The sequence below is a fragment of the Diadema antillarum genome, unplaced genomic scaffold (assembly GCF_040938485.1).
Source record: "Diadema antillarum isolate AM-2024a unplaced genomic scaffold, OU_Dant_1.0 seq00000975_RagTag, whole genome shotgun sequence".
NCBI classification, from domain to species: Eukaryota; Metazoa; Echinodermata; class Echinoidea; order Diadematoida; family Diadematidae; genus Diadema; species Diadema antillarum.
Window position 1 is genome coordinate 597,814 of NW_027271817.1, and position 17,376 is coordinate 615,189.

The window sequence follows — 17,376 nt, forward strand, 5'->3', positions numbered from 1 at the left end:
AGGGTTATTTTACTGCCATACCTGTTGTATTTGTACAATGCACCTGCCTAGTAAGTTGCAGCAAATACTCACGTGTATTCATACTGAGTTTGGAGGAATTTTGTGAAACTTCACCATCGGTACCTTTTCAATATTCATAAACCATGTCAGTTTAGCCCCGAGTGAATAACCCACCAATATGTTCATACACTAAAGCAATTGCGTGCTTCTCACTTGAATACGCTATGCTGATTGGCTAAATGTCATTGGCCTTACGAGGTCGCACCGGGTAAACGCATAATCGTGATGTAGCGCGTATGCAAATTCGTGACATGACAATAGGTGCGCGCGTCTTTATTACTATTTATATTTCATTAATACATTAGCTCAACGTAGCATTTGCGGCGCGTGATTGCATCATGAATATGTATCATTCTTTAACGCTCAACGCACTGTGACGTAAATGACGGATCTACGTCATAGCTCATTATCTGTTTGTTACCGTTTGCGTGTAGACTTTTTGTAATGAATGTTGGAATTATCACATTTGATGCATATGTATACTTAAATTGCATCACAAACACCCTACCGTACAAAAATTTTGCAATAAAGCCGCAAATATAAGGAGATACAACTAATTTTCTCAATAAACCATAACGGTGACGATTATTTATGGAAACGGTTTCTGATAAAACTATTCTTCATATTTTGTATATGTGACAGTGCACCTCAAAACGAACATAAAGTCGCACACACTGATTTTGCGTGAGGACTGCAAATAAGTGAAATGGGTCAACCTAACCGAACTTGACTTTTTCATATTTTCTGAAAGAGCCGGTCTTCTTTTACATTATGCTAAAATTTGGTATCATAAAACGGGCAGGAAAGTGGTTTTTTTTAGCAGTTTATCTCGAACATTTTTGGTACAATAGTGTGATTATGTGTGTCTTTAGAATCCCTTTTTCATTTCTGAAAAACCTTGTCCACACTCTTCACTTTCAACTCTAATAACTTTTGAAAGGATAGTGCTACTGCTTTGAAAGTTTGCATTAATTATAGACAGAAGGTGTTAATGAGGCATGCTTAATTTCAGTTTAATCTGATAATCCCTTCATTGTTGTTACTCTGGTGGCTTACTTCCTGTTTTTTGTCCCGTTGATGGCACAGCCAGCACGGTTTGGTAAAGATTAAGCGCTTGAATAGACACTGTACTTCAGAGCCTCTTTTCTCAGTTCACACTTTTCCTGAGATTTTGCTTTCTTTCCAATATTTAGATAGGTTAGGAGAGTCCATTTGATATGAGTTATACATCATTTTAAAGCTTAAAGTCTGCTCTCTCAGAATATGGTCTTAACTAAAAATTCATGTCTGGCGACTTTTTGTTTGTTTTGAGGTGCAGAGTCACATATATTCAGCAACACTGAACAATGATTTTACTGATTAACATTTTAATGTTAGTTATTTTTATCTCGAACTCACATTTTAGAACTATTTCGAAGCATTAAAGCTGTTCTTTTTTTTTTATTCATCTGCAAATGTTAGCAAGGGGCTTTAATATCATTCAAGGGCAGCACATTCTCCAAGAACAAAGACATCTGCTATGCTAATGCAAATTATGTTTAGATTTGGTGATTTCTTCTTTTGTAAATGAGCAAGTAGGAAAACTTAACACAAGTCCTATAATCATGACTATGACAGCATACTTAGAGGTGGTTGCAGAATGACATGTCCTTACAGTGGGAAGGTCTTATGGTCACAACTTTCTCATAATTTTTGCACCCTTTAGTCATCCAAAAAATCAAAACATTCATTATGTGAGATAGTTCTCTACAAGGCTTCTTGAACAGCTTCATATCTATGCACGTCAGAAAATATAAGCCTGCTGATAATTTCAAGAACAAACTGAAGATGTGGCTTATGAAAAAAAAATGAAGCTGTGGGAGCTCTGAGCATCCTATGGCTTGACATTTTTGCATGTTACAAATTTATCACAACTACAATCATCTTTTTTTCATTCTCAATTCTACTGACTGGTCTACTGGTTATAAGTCATATATATGACACATGCTAAAGGTATAGCATGATATAGTTTTGATTGAGACCTGGCTTCAGGCTTCTAATATTTTTGGTGAGATAATGAGAAACCACTTATGCAGGGTGCTACATAAGCACTTGCCCGATTGCCCGGGGCAAGTGAAAATCAAAGTCGGGTAAGTGTTCTGGAACAATGAGAAAAAATACTTGCCCGAATTGGGCAAGCAAAAAGTTTTGAAGCCATCTTTACTTCTCACCACTTACGTGAAAAAGTCCCATCAATCCAACACCAACACTCTATCCAACCAAGTTTGTTACTCCCCATATGTGCTGTTTATTCAAATGATTGGGCTTTATCAAGCCCTTGGCTTTACAAGTGATTTCTTATATCTTTAGAGTTTCTTTTCGGGCAAGTATAATTCATGTTCGGGTAAGTGTTCTGCAACAGTCTGAAAATTTGCTTGCCCGACCGTGCAAGTGGTAACAAAAAGTTATGTAGCACCCTGTTATGAAATATAAAAGAGCATGTAATTCCAAGAGGAATTCAAAGTTTTATTTGATGAAAGTTGGTTTTGAAATGGCTGAGACATCCAAAATAAGCTATCCTAATTAAAGGTGGGACCCAGCCTTTTATAAGGATTTCTATGGTTTACTTTGTTTTGGATATCTCAGCCATTTCAAAACCAATTTTCATCAAATGAATTTTTAATTCCTCTTAGAATGGCATGATCTGTAACATTTCACAAGTGGTTCCTCAGCATCTTGCAAAAAGTTAAAAGCTCAATCCTCATCCCCACCAATACTATATTGTATCTTTCAACTTAAATATCATAAATGCATCACCATTTGGTAATAAAATGATGGTCTTGACATTATTCAAGAATTTAACAGAATCACTCTGAATATGATTTCAAGTACTAGTTAGCCTTCATGGTTTCAGAATACAGCCAGAAACTTAAAATTGGGAAAAAACAAGTTAACTAAATTGTAGAATAATTACATGTGCTCAAGATTTGTTGCGTATGTTCATTGGAGGCATGATGGTTCGTTATTATCTATCTATATGTGAGTACTAACTTAAAAACTCTGTCCTTACAAAAAGGCAGATTTCTTAACATTAGAATAACCACCTCTAAGGAAAGAAAAGAGCATTCCTTATATATGATTTTTATAACACAACATTAAAATTCACAATCCCCTGTCCATGAATGCGTTTAACACAATATATCAGAACTTGAAATTATTTTCCTGATTGTACTATAACTCCTAGAGCACACCCTGTATAGGGCATCCTATGATACAAATGACACAGCCCTCAAGGGGAGATCCCCCATCTGTGGGCCGTCTCTATCGGCTTCAGTCTCACTAGTTTGCCTCATGAAGAAGCAGAATGCCTGTATAAACTAGTGCAGGCCCTACTACCAACACTCATGCAAAAATCAACATTCACACAGTGGCAACTAGAGTAATTCTGCATGGAATGGCTGCATTAATGGCTCCATGCACATACAGTGACATAGCACATGAAATTGTGTATCTGTGGATGATAAGAAATGCTGATAGCACCTTCCATGGTGGTCTCATTTTCAAAATAAAAACCAGATTATTTGTATTGTGGCAAAAAAGAACACTTTTTCCATTTTGTCTGATCTTTCTTGTCACTGAAATTGCCTTGCACCAAATACACACATGCATAAATATACACACAATGTATGGACATGTATATCCCTATACATTATGTATTCATATTTATACACATTTTGTATAATCACAGTAAGTCCTATTATCTGTAAGGGTACTCAATCTTTGTGATTATTACAGAAACACCTATCAACATACCATCTTTATTCTCACCCATTTCCAGTATTTGCTCTTTTATGACACAATGAAACATTCAACTTACCAAGATTTGCTGATGTTGATGTTTAAAGGTAGTGATTGCTGAAGTTTTAACTTGGTCACACCAAGTCACAATTACTCTGAATGCATTATACTTGCTTTGACAAAGGGAGGTTAATATGTACAGAATATGGCATTTAATTTTTTTTTTTTGTCTTCAAAACAAGAATATAGAAAGAGAAATTACAAAGTTACACAAAACAGGGGGTTTTTTTTCAATCATAACTGTATCTTGGAACAGAAATTATTTTTACCAACAGCTTCTACAAAGACTAAAACAAAATACTGACACTGTTTGAGAAAACACTATTCTATTTGTAGCAACTGCATAGTCATAGCAAGAGGAAAGTTTACAAAGGTACAGATTGCAACGATTCTCACAGAATTACCTTAGGTTAGAAAAAATATATAAAACAAAACAAAATGACTTCATGCTTGGTGACACCACTTCCTGCTTGGTATAAAAAGAAAAAGATACTGCATGAGACACATATACCAAGTTTCATATCATGTTGTCAAGTTATGCTTAGCCTTACAAATTGGCACATAACAAAATATGAATACAGATGTGCATGTTGATATGCTTCTAGTTCTTGTTACATGTAGCAACTGTTCTTCTTTACGTGAATACACACATTACATAGCCATCATTATCATCAATGGCTCCAAGTTTCAACCAGACAAATGAGCTCACTCACATGGAGACAATTTTTTTAAAATCTAAGTGCAAAATCTGTTGGTTCTGTCACAAAATAGTGTTACACAAATCTTTCATTCTCTCATACTAAAATAATGCCACAAGCAAATGCTGCAAAGGATAAAAACACAAATGAGAAAATTTGTATGTTTGCAATTTTGAGCCCCTGAAGCATCATTCATTTTAAGTCTTTATGTAATTGAAACTGACAACTGTCATCAAGTCATTTTTGTAGTTTAGAGAGAAAGGACAATATCGAGATGTTACAAGCTTTCAAACAATCTACTTTTAGTTTTGTTTGTCCTATTCATTTATTCCTCTGAAATAAAGATAAAGAATGATAGTGGGGAATGATTTTGAAACATGTACCCTGGTTTACATAGTTCACATACCCCTCATTTTATCATAAAATAATTACTTTACTTCCATTTCACTCTGCCAATATTTCAAGAACTAGGTCTACTTCCTCCAGGCTTACTTAGACAACACAGTGCACCATACCAAATCTAGCCTATACATATGGATGCATTACATATGAACTAAGACTAGTATAGAGTTGGTATGTGGTCCACTAGGTGAGTAAATTCTGATATGCACAACGCTAAATATGTGGCCCAAACAGAATTTTTCTTGGTTATTTAAAATGACATTCATAGTTGTTTCAGCAAGATCTAGGGAAAGATGACACTTGTCTCTATTTTCTCTTCCTCACTAGTCCACAAAGAAAAGAGGGTAACATTCCTCACAAACAAAGCCTACTCTTCTGAGTGCTTTCACATTAATCTAACATTTCGCCCTGAAGTCATATACCTCTTCACCATAATCCTGTTTTCTTTTGAAATTGCACCACACTTGTCATCTCCTCTGCAAGTCCATCAATTTTCCATTTATCTGGTAATTCTGAAACACATGTAAATCTCTATCCCTCAGCCTCCTAATGGCATCTTCTCCTGACCTTATATAATAATTTCTTTACTTCTCTTTTTGCTTCAGAGCTTTCTACCAGCACAAATCAACCTCATTCCTTTTTCTTGCCCTTTGCATCTTTATAAATTTCCCTCTTATATCAACCTTCCTCTAAAATGTACTTATCTCTAATTCTACTCTTCTTCTTTGTTTCATTTTCTTGTCTATCCTTGCCCATTTCTTCATTCCCTTCATTTCAAACATGTTTGTATCAATAAGAGGAAGAAGCTAAAATCTTCCTGAGTATAAAACACATCAGTTTCAAAATATAAAACAACAACAAAAATTCATGGCAGAAGGACTTTTTCAAACAAAACAAAACAAAAATGAGTAAAGAATCAGAGAATAAATTTGCTCAACATGCCTACACTTGAAGGCCTAATGGTTTTCCCCCATTAATAAACTTGTGCATTTTCATTACACTTTCCATTATGGCTACAATTTCATCACTGCCAGATGGAAAACATTGACAAGGGTCCAATTTGCAATGCCATTTGCGGTCCCCACCATAATTTCCCCTCTTCCGGACGAGACAATATCTTGTTCATTTATCCACTTCATTCAGACTTTCCCCTCTTCCAATCTACTCCTCTACAATCTAATGCAGACTTTCCAATCTTTTTCTAGGGCAAATTTCAAATTGGTAATTGTGTCACTATCAATTTGTGTCCACATTAATCATCATCCAGCAAGACAAAATACTCGCTGCTGGATTCTCCTACTTAAGTCATTACACACAAAAAAACATCAAATCATATCTAATAACTCCCCAGAACAACTGTAAGTTAAGTGTCCTTTGAATTAATTGCAATTAGTGATGCAAACAAGAAAATGGATGAACAATAATTTCTTGAATAGATGGTAGAGTCAATGAACTCTTACATCCTTTACACTTTACTTACATTCTTGAAGATTGGCTGATGAACATTTTTCTCATTTTTCTCACCTTGTTCAGTTTCTCAAAGAATTCACGCTATTCTGCAACACACACCAGAATTTAATTTTTCAACATGGCCTATTCGAAAGACAACTTGAAATACCAACATCTACAATAATGCCCATAATCACTCTTCAACTGCTCCTTTTGTATGAAGCTTTTCTGGCTTTGTCATTTGGGTGTTTGTTTGCTTTGTTTGTTTGTTTGTTTGTTTTTAATCGGAATGTAAATCACAGTTCATTTAACAAATCTTAAATAAGTCAAACAAAATAAACATCAGTTACTATATTCAAATGCACTCTGAACACCACAAAGTGAAAAGGCTAATCTTTAGACAGGAAAAGAATATCATTACTACATTCTCAGCTGATACAAAGAGACATAATCTCACACTGCAGTTAAACCTACCTCCATTATACACAAATGGTGAAATATTGCTCTTTTGAACGATCACACATGCTCAAATATCAGAAATTATTTTATGAAGATTGAACACACATGGCTTTAGAAACAGTGGGTCGTCATCTAGTCCTGAACTTTTCATCGCTCAACTTGAGTGAACATTATCCTGCAGACTTTTTTCCCTTAACTCTTTATGTGTCGCGTTCACACGCCCAACTCAGTCGACGGCGTGCCAACTTCGCATATTCTACTCAAACGCATGAACCCACCCAAAACAATCTATAAATCGCCAAACACCGGCACTACAATGAAAAAGTTTTTCGCGATTCCATTCTTGTCACATGTAGCTTGCATTTTATGAGGTGATTGACTATCAAGGGGTGTTCCTTACTAGATTTGCAAGTTTCTATCACTGTATTGTGTGCAAAAGTCATGCCTTTTATACATAATGTAGCTACTGGTCATTTGAAAGAAAAGCAATCTTAGATTTGTCGTACAATTTACATCAAACCAAAGCTTAACATTTTCTCTACAAAGTTTGCTCATAACATATCCAGGGTAACAAAAATCTGAAAAGTTATAAAGATTTGAAAAAAGAGCATTTTCTCAAAACATAAACTATGTTGGTATCTCAAAATAATGTGGCACACAGGGGGTTTATACCATGGCACATAAAGAGTTAATAATCATGTTTAGTGACAAAATTCCTTCATTTGTCAATGACATCCATGAAATCTCCAATTGGATTACCATCATCTAATACACCTGTTCACAAGCACTGCTCTTTTTTTCTAATAAGCCAAATACACTTGTGTCACAATACAGGCCATGTTAAAGGAGTTCCTTTAGAAACAGGACTTTGATGCCAGCTTAGCATACCTGTATTAGGTGCCCAGAGTGGTCAATGATTTTATAACCACACATTATTATGACCACATTTCAGCAAACACATAAGGAGACATGTACCGGTACATCCACTGGGACAATATCACATTAAGAATAGAGATTAAGTAGTTCAGTCTAGACATCTAGTGAATCTTAAAATTACGAGTCTTGCTAACTGAGAAAATGAATTCATGATACATATGTGGGACAAACTGATATAAAGTGGTTTTCCTTTACTGTGCCCTCAGGCATACATGAAGTGGACAACTCAAATGTCTCCACCCTTTAAAATATTTGATCTTTTGGCCAGTTATAAAACAAATTTCCAAATTAGCTCTTAAAGATTAGAACTTCAATATATTTCTTGGCAGTCAATACAAACATTCCTTTCTCAGAAGCACTTTGGATCAGCATAATCTACAGTAGATGTAGATGTAATATGATATACATTTTGTATGGCCATCAAGTGGTAGCCACTTTATAAAGGTTGGCAGTTTCTGTGGGAATCATATCTACATTTTATTGCAGTCCCTCCTAATACTACCATTTGAGAGGTTTACTCAAAGAATGCATTAAACAATGATGAAAATGAAATAGATGAGAACAAAAACTACATACAATCTGATATACTGCAAGAGCTCCTCTATGTTGTTTTTCTCCAATGTACCAAGTTATTTCAATAAGGAGATATCAAATGAATATTGAATCCACAAAACTAAATGTAATGACCAATTTACTCAGTAAATCTATTTCAAACAGAAGCAGTAATTAAAGTAAAAACAATTTATTGGTCAAACAATACACAAGTTGATTGCACAATGAGAAGATTGGAACTACTTGGATGTCAACATAATTATATCCATGAAATTTGCAGCCTGAGGGCAACTAAAATAAAAAGCCATCTTTGGCAAGAGACAAAGAGGATGAATGTCATTACAACCTTGTTCAAAGATGTTGCTTTCCTCCTGACTTGAAAGTATTCTCTTATTTTTTCAGTAAAAAATAGAGATTAAACAATTCAATTTCATTGGCAAAAGGATGAATATCAGAGAAGCAATCTTGCAATTATGCCAACATTTTCAGTGATCTAGTCTCCTTCTTAATCTACTTTCAGTCACAGTATTACTCCTGTAAGTGACCACGCATCACAAAACAAACAAAAAGTCGCACTCCTTGATTTTATGTGAGGACTCCAAAAAGTTGAAATGGGTCAACCGAGTCAGTCTTAAGTTTTACACGTAATCTGAAAGAGCTATTCTTCTTTGACATTATTCTTAAGTTTGGGGTCATAAAATAAATGAGAAATTGTGTTTTCAGCAGTTTTTGTACAACCCTTTTTTGTAAAGTGGTGTGATCAGGTAGAGGTCCCTTTTCATTTCTTGAAAATCCTCTGCACACCCTTCGCTTTCAACTCTAATAACTTTTGAAAGGAAAGTGCTGCAGCCTTGAAAGTTGGCATTAATTATGAACAGAATGTGTGAATAGAGCATGCTCAATTTCTGCTTTATCTGATAATCCCTTCATTGTTGTTGCTACAGTGGTTTACATCCTGTTTTTTGTCCCATTCATAGCACAGCCAGCACGGTTTGGTAAAGATTAAAATAATGCTTGGATAAACCCTGTACTTCACAGCCTCTTTTCTCAGTTCACACTTTTCCAGAGTGCATGCTTTCTTTCCAATATTTCAGTAGGTTAGGAGAGTCCATATGAATTGAGTTACACATTATTTTAAAGCTTAGAGTCAGCTCTTTCAAAATCTGCCCTTAACTAAAAATTCATGTTTGGTGACTTTTTGTTGGTTTTGTGATGCAGGGTCACATGGTAGACACATTAGGAGTATAGCAGTACAGATATCTTCCATTATTATCCACACAGAGGATTTTTAGAGCCCAAATACAAGTGTTATTTGGTCGACAAACCTCCTAACCTCCGACCCACTTAGAAAGTTTGTTGAACTCGACCAATATTTTTTGCCGAGGCGACCAATATTTAAAATATTGGGTGGCAAGAGGGGGATTCCCCAAAGTTTTTATAAACTGCACCGTGATTGGCTGAGATATATACGAGATGACCTGAAATATGAAGTAAAAACTTCTGTGATTGGTCAATCACGAATTAACTATACTATCGTTTCTTCTAAAATTCTGTGTTTATGCAAACAAATTTCATATATCAATTAGTTGAAATTGTTTTGCATACAATTTTTCAAAATATCACTTTCATACCAGGAAATTAAATTCAGGTTTGAGGAAAACAAGCCGCATTTTTTTTTTTGTGTGTGTGTGCGTGAGCAGGCGACGATTGATCAGCTCAGCGCTACTGATAGATAGCCCGCGCGCGATATACAAATTACATGTAGACGGCCGCCGCCACTTGCATTTGCATGCATGTTACGTACATATTATATGTCAATACTATACTAAGTACAGTAGACCATAGGACTACAGTACGAGTAATACGATCTTTCACGATCTACGGAAGATGTGACGTGAATTGCGTCTCAGATCTCGGATATAAGAACATCTAATTCTGGTCTAAATTAGCTAGATCTCGGCCGAACCGTAGCATGACGGCTACCATGGATACATAGATCACTGTTTTATCAGGAAATGAAGTAGATTAACTTGCACTGAAGAGTGTACCATACCCCACGTCAGGATCAAGTACTGCAGCTATAAGTAGGAGACCATACAGCACTCGGAGACAGAAAGGGTAAGTGAAAATATCCTTTGCTAAAATCCTCTCTAGGATAATAATGATAATATTGGATGTCCTATTTTCGATTAATACAAGGAAATATTGGACTCGCTAAGCAAAATATTGGACTCGTCTTCGACTCGTCCAATATTTGTGCATAGCTCGTCCAATATTTCCTTGTATTCATCTCAAGGCCATCCAATATTATATAAATATTATCATGTCATCATGAGATATTGTCCAAAACATGGAATAGGGTGTTCCTCAGGGGTTTGAGCACATCACTACAAAATGCTTGAATTCTTGTGCAACATCCTCAAAAGCCAGCAACATGCTATGCAACATCCTCAAGAATTGGCAACATGCTAAAAATGTAATCAAGCATCTGAAAAACAATTTGCAAAAATTGAGAAACATCAAATTACTCAGAAAATTTGCATGCAAAACATCAGACAGAACATCAAAAGTAAGCAGCAAAAACAAGAATTGTAAGTCATGAAATACTGCACTCTACGTGCTCACAATGTGCACTCTGTGCAGACAATTTCTGCACTATTCTTATGTTCAGAGCTTGCAACATGCTCGAATTTAAAGTTGTGGACCACCCTGAGGTATCATATGCTATCCACATCCTACAATCTTGTTTGTATCAATCAACAAGTTTTAAATGTTTGTGATGGAATAGAGAGTTAATGCATTGGCTAAGCAACATGGGAACAATACAGCACTGCAAAGCAGAACCTCTTTATCTTTTCCTGTCATTATGCTTATTGAGCCCAGCAGTCAGCTGTCATGATAACATGTGGCAAAACTGGCATGAGAGGGCAGTCTTTCACATCAGTGAGAAGACTTGGGTTTTTAATATGACTTGAGTACATCACTTCACTACATTCAGACCAGCAAGTGTCTCAATGATGAGATGGTAACGACAGTAAGACAAGTAAAAACCATAAGATTTGTAATACACACACATTCTTTTTTAGCGAGACATATCATATCAAATTTATTTCTATAAAACCTTTCAATGATGATGTAAATTTGACATAAGCTATATGTCCAGGATTGTATTACAGTTACACAAATTCTGCTGGAAAAAAAAAAGAAACTAACTTTTCTTGTTGACAGATAGAATGGAAAACTAGCCTTAGAAATTTATCGAGACTGAGATTTAGGTGATTTGGTCAATCCGTGATTGGAGGCGTCTGTCAGTAATCATATAAATAGGTAAATATCAAATCAAAAGTGTCAAATCCATAAAACACATCAATCTACAATCTGTAAGTACTATACTAATTTACTCAACATAGTAAATAAACAAAATATGACTATGATAAAACAATCTTTACAAGATTTTGTCTTTACACTTCTTTTGTTTTAAAAAAAAAGGGGGGGGCAGCACCCCGAGTGCCCCCTCTCGGATTTGCCACTGATACTTCTAATACCTCTGAGAATGGTACATACCCTCTGTATTACAGTATTTCATTATAAGTGGTTTCTTGGTATCATGCAGAAAGTTAAAAGCCTAATCCTCATCTCCATCAATTCTAGACCATCTCTTTAAGCTATGACAACATACTAACATCTGGGTAAAAATCAGTTTTAAAAGGATAAGTGACATGTAACATGTATGCTCGTATGAATTTGAAATTTGATGTTATTCTTAAATTTCATATTTTCAATCCATACATGAATCTACATGTACAGCTGTAAATACTTCAAATTTTTTTTTCCGGTTTCAATGACCCATTAAATCAAAATTACAATTGGGGGGTCATCATCCATCATAATGAGCTATAATGGATATAAGATGTGCATTTCTTTTTGCACATTTGCACTCTGAATCGCAATTGATGCACACGCAGAATTTAAATCTTGCCTGCCGGGCCTGTATGACATCCTTTCAAGTCATATAGACTTGAAATTTGGTGGACATATTCTCCATGATATCATTCACACATTTCATGCACAGATTTAACAACTTGACTGCGGTAAATTTGAGAGTGAAACTGGGACAAACACGCAGACTATCAAGCCTACATGGTAAACTGTCAAGGGCACCCTTCCAGGCAGTGGAGGCAAGGCTGACATGTTTAGACTGGTATCTCACAAGGTTCATCTTTCATCAGCAATATTTGGAGGGGCAGCCTGATCTGATTTTTTTTTTTTTTTTTTTTTTTGCATTTCTACCAAAGGTGACAGTCACCTACCTTGCAAGGCGGACTCTGCCACATCAGCCCAACTCCATCAAATTCCTCAAGATTTTCTGTTATAGTTTCATCAAAAATGTTTTCCAGTTGTCTGATGCCCCTTACCATGAGAAGGGGGAACCCACTCTTGCATCCTTCTCACCCATCCCTCTCCCCTCCCCCCCCCCCCCACCCCATTAAAAAAAAAAAAAATCTTGAAGCTCTATAGTCTCTTTACTCCCTCTGGCAGTGCAGACAAAAATCTCATTGCCAATCTGCTGCTCTCTGACTTTGGTTTCTCTACATATAACATAAAAAATTATATTATCGTCAACTGCCCAAAGACTGACTGTATCACCAAGCAGATAAAAATATTGTCATTTTTTATATGGTCGGTTGCTAGTGTAGCAGCATTTTTATATGAATCGTACTTTCATTTTCTCTATGATCAACACTACCTACCTAGAAATGTTTTGGTCCATCCTCTGACCATGATATCTGCTTGTTAGTTAGACTTTAGAGTCTAAGAACAATTTTAAAAATGCTCTGTTCCCCAGTGTCAATAAACACTCACTTTCTATGATTTATAAATTCCTCTCAAAAAGTATAATTTCACCACCGGTCATTCCTCCGATCACCATAGGCATAGCAATGCAAGATAGAGACATAAATCTCTTTCTTCCTCCACTCCACCTCTCTTAGAAGTTTTGCATGCTTCTTACAACTTCTCCAAAGAGTCCACTTTGGAACATAGTGACATCTAGTGTAATTTCATTCACAAATTAAACAATTCATGCTCATATATGCACCTCTTGGCCAGCTTTTGATGTGACAGCACAGAAACGTTACCACACAAACTCGCTCAACATCCTCTCACTCTAAAAAAATTGGATCGGATTAGCGAGCTCAACAGACATCTAACCGTTATTATTAAATTAACATTATCTCTTTCTCTCTCTCTCTGTTGCCTTCTCACATTCAAAACCAAGGGCAAGGTTCCACCTCCGGCCTCCCCTGTCAAAATTCAACTGCATTCAAAAATGCATAGCCCGTGGTAGAACCTTGGTGGTGTGTGTGTTTTTTTTCAAATAACATAAGAAAAACAACAAGGTTGAAGAACAACAATAAAATTGTTTTATAATAATAAAATTAGAATGTAACAGAAGTGGGAACCTAATTTTATCATGTTTATCATGTCATAAAGTAATATTAATATTATAATAACAATAATCCCATACCAACAATATTATTTACAATAATAATAATAATTTACAGACTTCTACGTAACACTAATTATGTTACAGCGAGGGTAGTAACTAATCAATAGCTTCGTTCGAGCTTCGAGTTTGATACGAGTTCTAACTAAGGTAAAGTGACCGGTTTTTCCTGACAATATAATCTCCATATACATTTGCTATACTAATTGACCGAATACTACGGTACGTCTCCTTTCAATCAGTATCACCGCTTTGATCGTGATATGAAATATTGAGTCCTAAGTAATTATTGGTACATCAGTATATCGCTCTGTTTCCTGAACAGTTCTGCTACTTTATGCATCATCATAAGCACAGCTGGAGTTTAAAAAATGGAAGCGAAATGTAGGAACTCACGATAATGTTTGTCATGAAAACCACCTTCCGTTCGCAGCGGCTGAAAAATCGGCAACAAAGGAAAGTTTGATGCATAACGTTACATGAAATCTGTAGTTACGAAAATACTGTCCATATTTATTCGTGGGCAAATAAATAAGCAAATAATATATTAAGCATTCAGACCAAAACTGAGTGGTATTTTTATTGGCATTTTTATTTACGTGGACCAATAATAAAGCCCCAGTCGCATAAATTGTGTTTGTGTGATCTCACATCCTCATCATCCGCTACTACATTCGCGCTGAGCTAGCTGCTAGCGTGTCGCTGCGGCGGGGATCTCGGCAGTAAAACACCTACGAAACTCCGAGCCGCACTCTCGCAAGCCGACCGGCCGGGCGGCGCAGTCAAGCTATCTCGCACCCGCTCGGGGTCGCGCTCTCGGCCCCGCTGTCATGCTATTGCTGGGTACGTGGATGATCAGTCAGTGACAGTTATAAGAGTATTAAACATTAACGAGGTATTGGTAAATTACCCTTGATAACGCTTGCCTTTTGTAATTTCAAATATCATATAGGCCTAGATACTAACTGTTAGAATTCTCTAACTTTAGAGGTCTACATTATTAATAAATTTCATGGTCTATGTTTATGTGACAATAATCAGAACAGCTTATTCAGTGACATAGAATTAGGTCTAACGGTTAGTTCTATACGTATAGAGAACGTCTGAAGTAAATTACTAGACTCTAGTAGAGTCTACTTATTAAAACTTTGTTTTGATTAGCATTCAAGCAGAGTTCCATGCATTCTCTTCTTCTTCTTCTTCTTCTTCTTCTTCCGGTAAAGTGCTTCCCTCAAATGGTCGAGGATGAACGCACTGCGAGAACATAGGGCCTACGCATAAGCTGCACCGGGGCAACAGAAATTTGAAATCAGGTGCAAAATATTTACAGGTGCAAGTAAAAATCTCTGGATGAAGAGTTACATCCTACGGAGTTCCCTCAACGCAGATTTGAAGGCGATGAGGGATGGGTATGCGGCGGGATCAACAGGCAGGTTGTTCCAGTCCCGGATGGTGCATGGGAAGAATGAGTGGGCGTACGCTGTCTCATCCTCCATCAGTCACTTGCACACACTGAGCTGTCACTGTGCAGTGTCAGTCAAAAGAGGATTTAGAGACCTTTGTGAAGCACACCTTCTGAAAGTCCATGGGCCTCCGAATATTTTCACTTTAAAATTTGTTATGTTATGAGGTTCAAGTTGTAATGAGGGAAATTGACATTTGTGGGTAGGTGAAGGGTATAAACTCTTCATGACATCCTGACAAACGATTACTTGAACAGTTTTTGAGATCATTTCACAAGTTCTATGGAAGAATCTTTCCAAGATTATTACCGATTTGTAACACTTGCTTTTAACACTAAAAGTTGACAGTTCAGTGATCTTTATTAAAAATTATTTCATATTGATATATGTTTGTAGTTAGAGAGAGCCTGAAATACGGTGAGTATGAGTGCATCAATTGAAACAGAACACATTATTTTGATATATATCATTAGATACTGTTTGATTGAAGGGTACACTAAGCTTGTCCAAATCTATTATTTCTTTGCACATGATCTCTAATATTTTAGAATCTCAGTGTCATCATGTGCAATAAGATTCATATCACATTATGTGACTTATTATTTACATTGATGCTAATTTCCAGTGCCATAAATTGACTTGTTGAAACATCATCAAGTTCTAGTAGAATATGTTCAGCACATAAAGTACAATTCATACAGCTGGTGGTGGTCTAGAGCTCAGCATGATGATGACTGAAAAGAATCTTCAAAATCTTCCACTAGTCTCTGAGTGCTTAAATCAAGACATCAAAGTGCTCTGATTTGTTGTTGTTGTTTTCTTTTTTCTTCTATCAATCAATCATGCAGTAGATCACTCTATTCAGCAGACAAACTCTTCATCTCTCTGAGGGTACCATACCACCATGATTGCTGAGCTTTGGAGTAGGGGAGTGTGCTGTGCTTCCAGAATACTGCCCTCTACAGTGTCATCTGGTACAGTGTCAGGAAGGAGATGTCTGTCAGCTTTGACCTGCCATGGAATCATTTGGAATCTTAGAATCAAACTTCCATCCTTACCTGGCTCAAGACTCTATCAGTCCATGCAGGTGACTACCTTCAGGGGCGGATCCAGGAATTCCATAAAGAGGGGGCACCCTTTACAAAACTGAAGGGGGGTGCACACACCCCTTCCCCCATTTTTTTTTTTTTTTAAACAAAAAATAAGGGGAGGCGCGCCCAGTCTGTCCTGGATCTGCCACTGTACTTTTAATGCTTATATGTTTACATTGCTTTGTTATAGTTGTGGGGGATTATTGATTCAAATTGTTGATCTTCCTAATCTGTTCCAGGATCAAAATAAGCTTATTAATTTAAAGTGACAGAACTTTGGCAAATCGCCAGAGCAACTACTTAAATTAGAAAAGTATTAACCATTTTAATCTGCGTGAAGGAAGTTATGGTCACAGTAAAATCCCCTTATAGTTTTGTTTTTAACCTGTTGAGGATAGGCTGATTTTGCTATAACACGCATTTCCCATAGATACTTGCCCGAGTATACTCGGGACTCGTCCTAAACGGGTTAAATTTCACGTAACTACTAAGAAAAGGGCTCAAACCATAGCATTATACTCATGTTTTCATACCTTTTCACACCAAGTCATTGTATTTTTACTGGTTGTAGGAAACGTTTCACATATATTTTTTCATCTTTTCTACTGTTTACTTGTAAAGACATTTTTAAGGAGCTGCAGTTGTAAGACATTTTGGTATTAATGGTAGAAAAATCAAATCCATGCAACTAGAAATAGAAGAGGAATAAAGCTCTAAGTGCACGCACATACAAACATGTGCAAAGCTACCAATATTATTAAAAGTACATGTATATGATATCTGATATTAGTTTTAAGTCTACCATTGGCTTTGGCCAGTATAATTAACTGTTCTAGACACTGAGTCTTCACTGTCATGAGATATTCCCATTGATATAGAAGTTCCACTTCAGATGGAAAGGTACTCACAGATATTAGACTGCG

The 17,376-nt window shown here is 36.3% G+C and overlaps 2 protein-coding genes across 3 annotated transcripts in view; both read right to left on the minus strand.

Annotated features, from left to right (window-relative positions):
• LOC139742052 (TOX high mobility group box family member 4-like) overlaps positions 1–14,330 on the minus strand; it is a 193,553-nt gene extending 179,223 nt beyond the window's left edge. Inside the window, exon 1 of one of the 2 annotated variants that reach the window (XM_071652612.1) lies at positions 14,296–14,330. The gene's annotated coding sequence lies outside the window, so the exon portion shown is untranslated. The remainder of the gene's footprint in view (positions 1–14,295) is intronic. The other variant, XM_071652613.1, reaches the window with a different exon arrangement.
• Positions 1–17,376, minus strand: part of LOC139742036 (cytochrome c oxidase assembly factor 1 homolog) — a 425,467-nt gene that overhangs the window by 268,674 nt on the left and 139,417 nt on the right. The window lies entirely within an intron of this gene.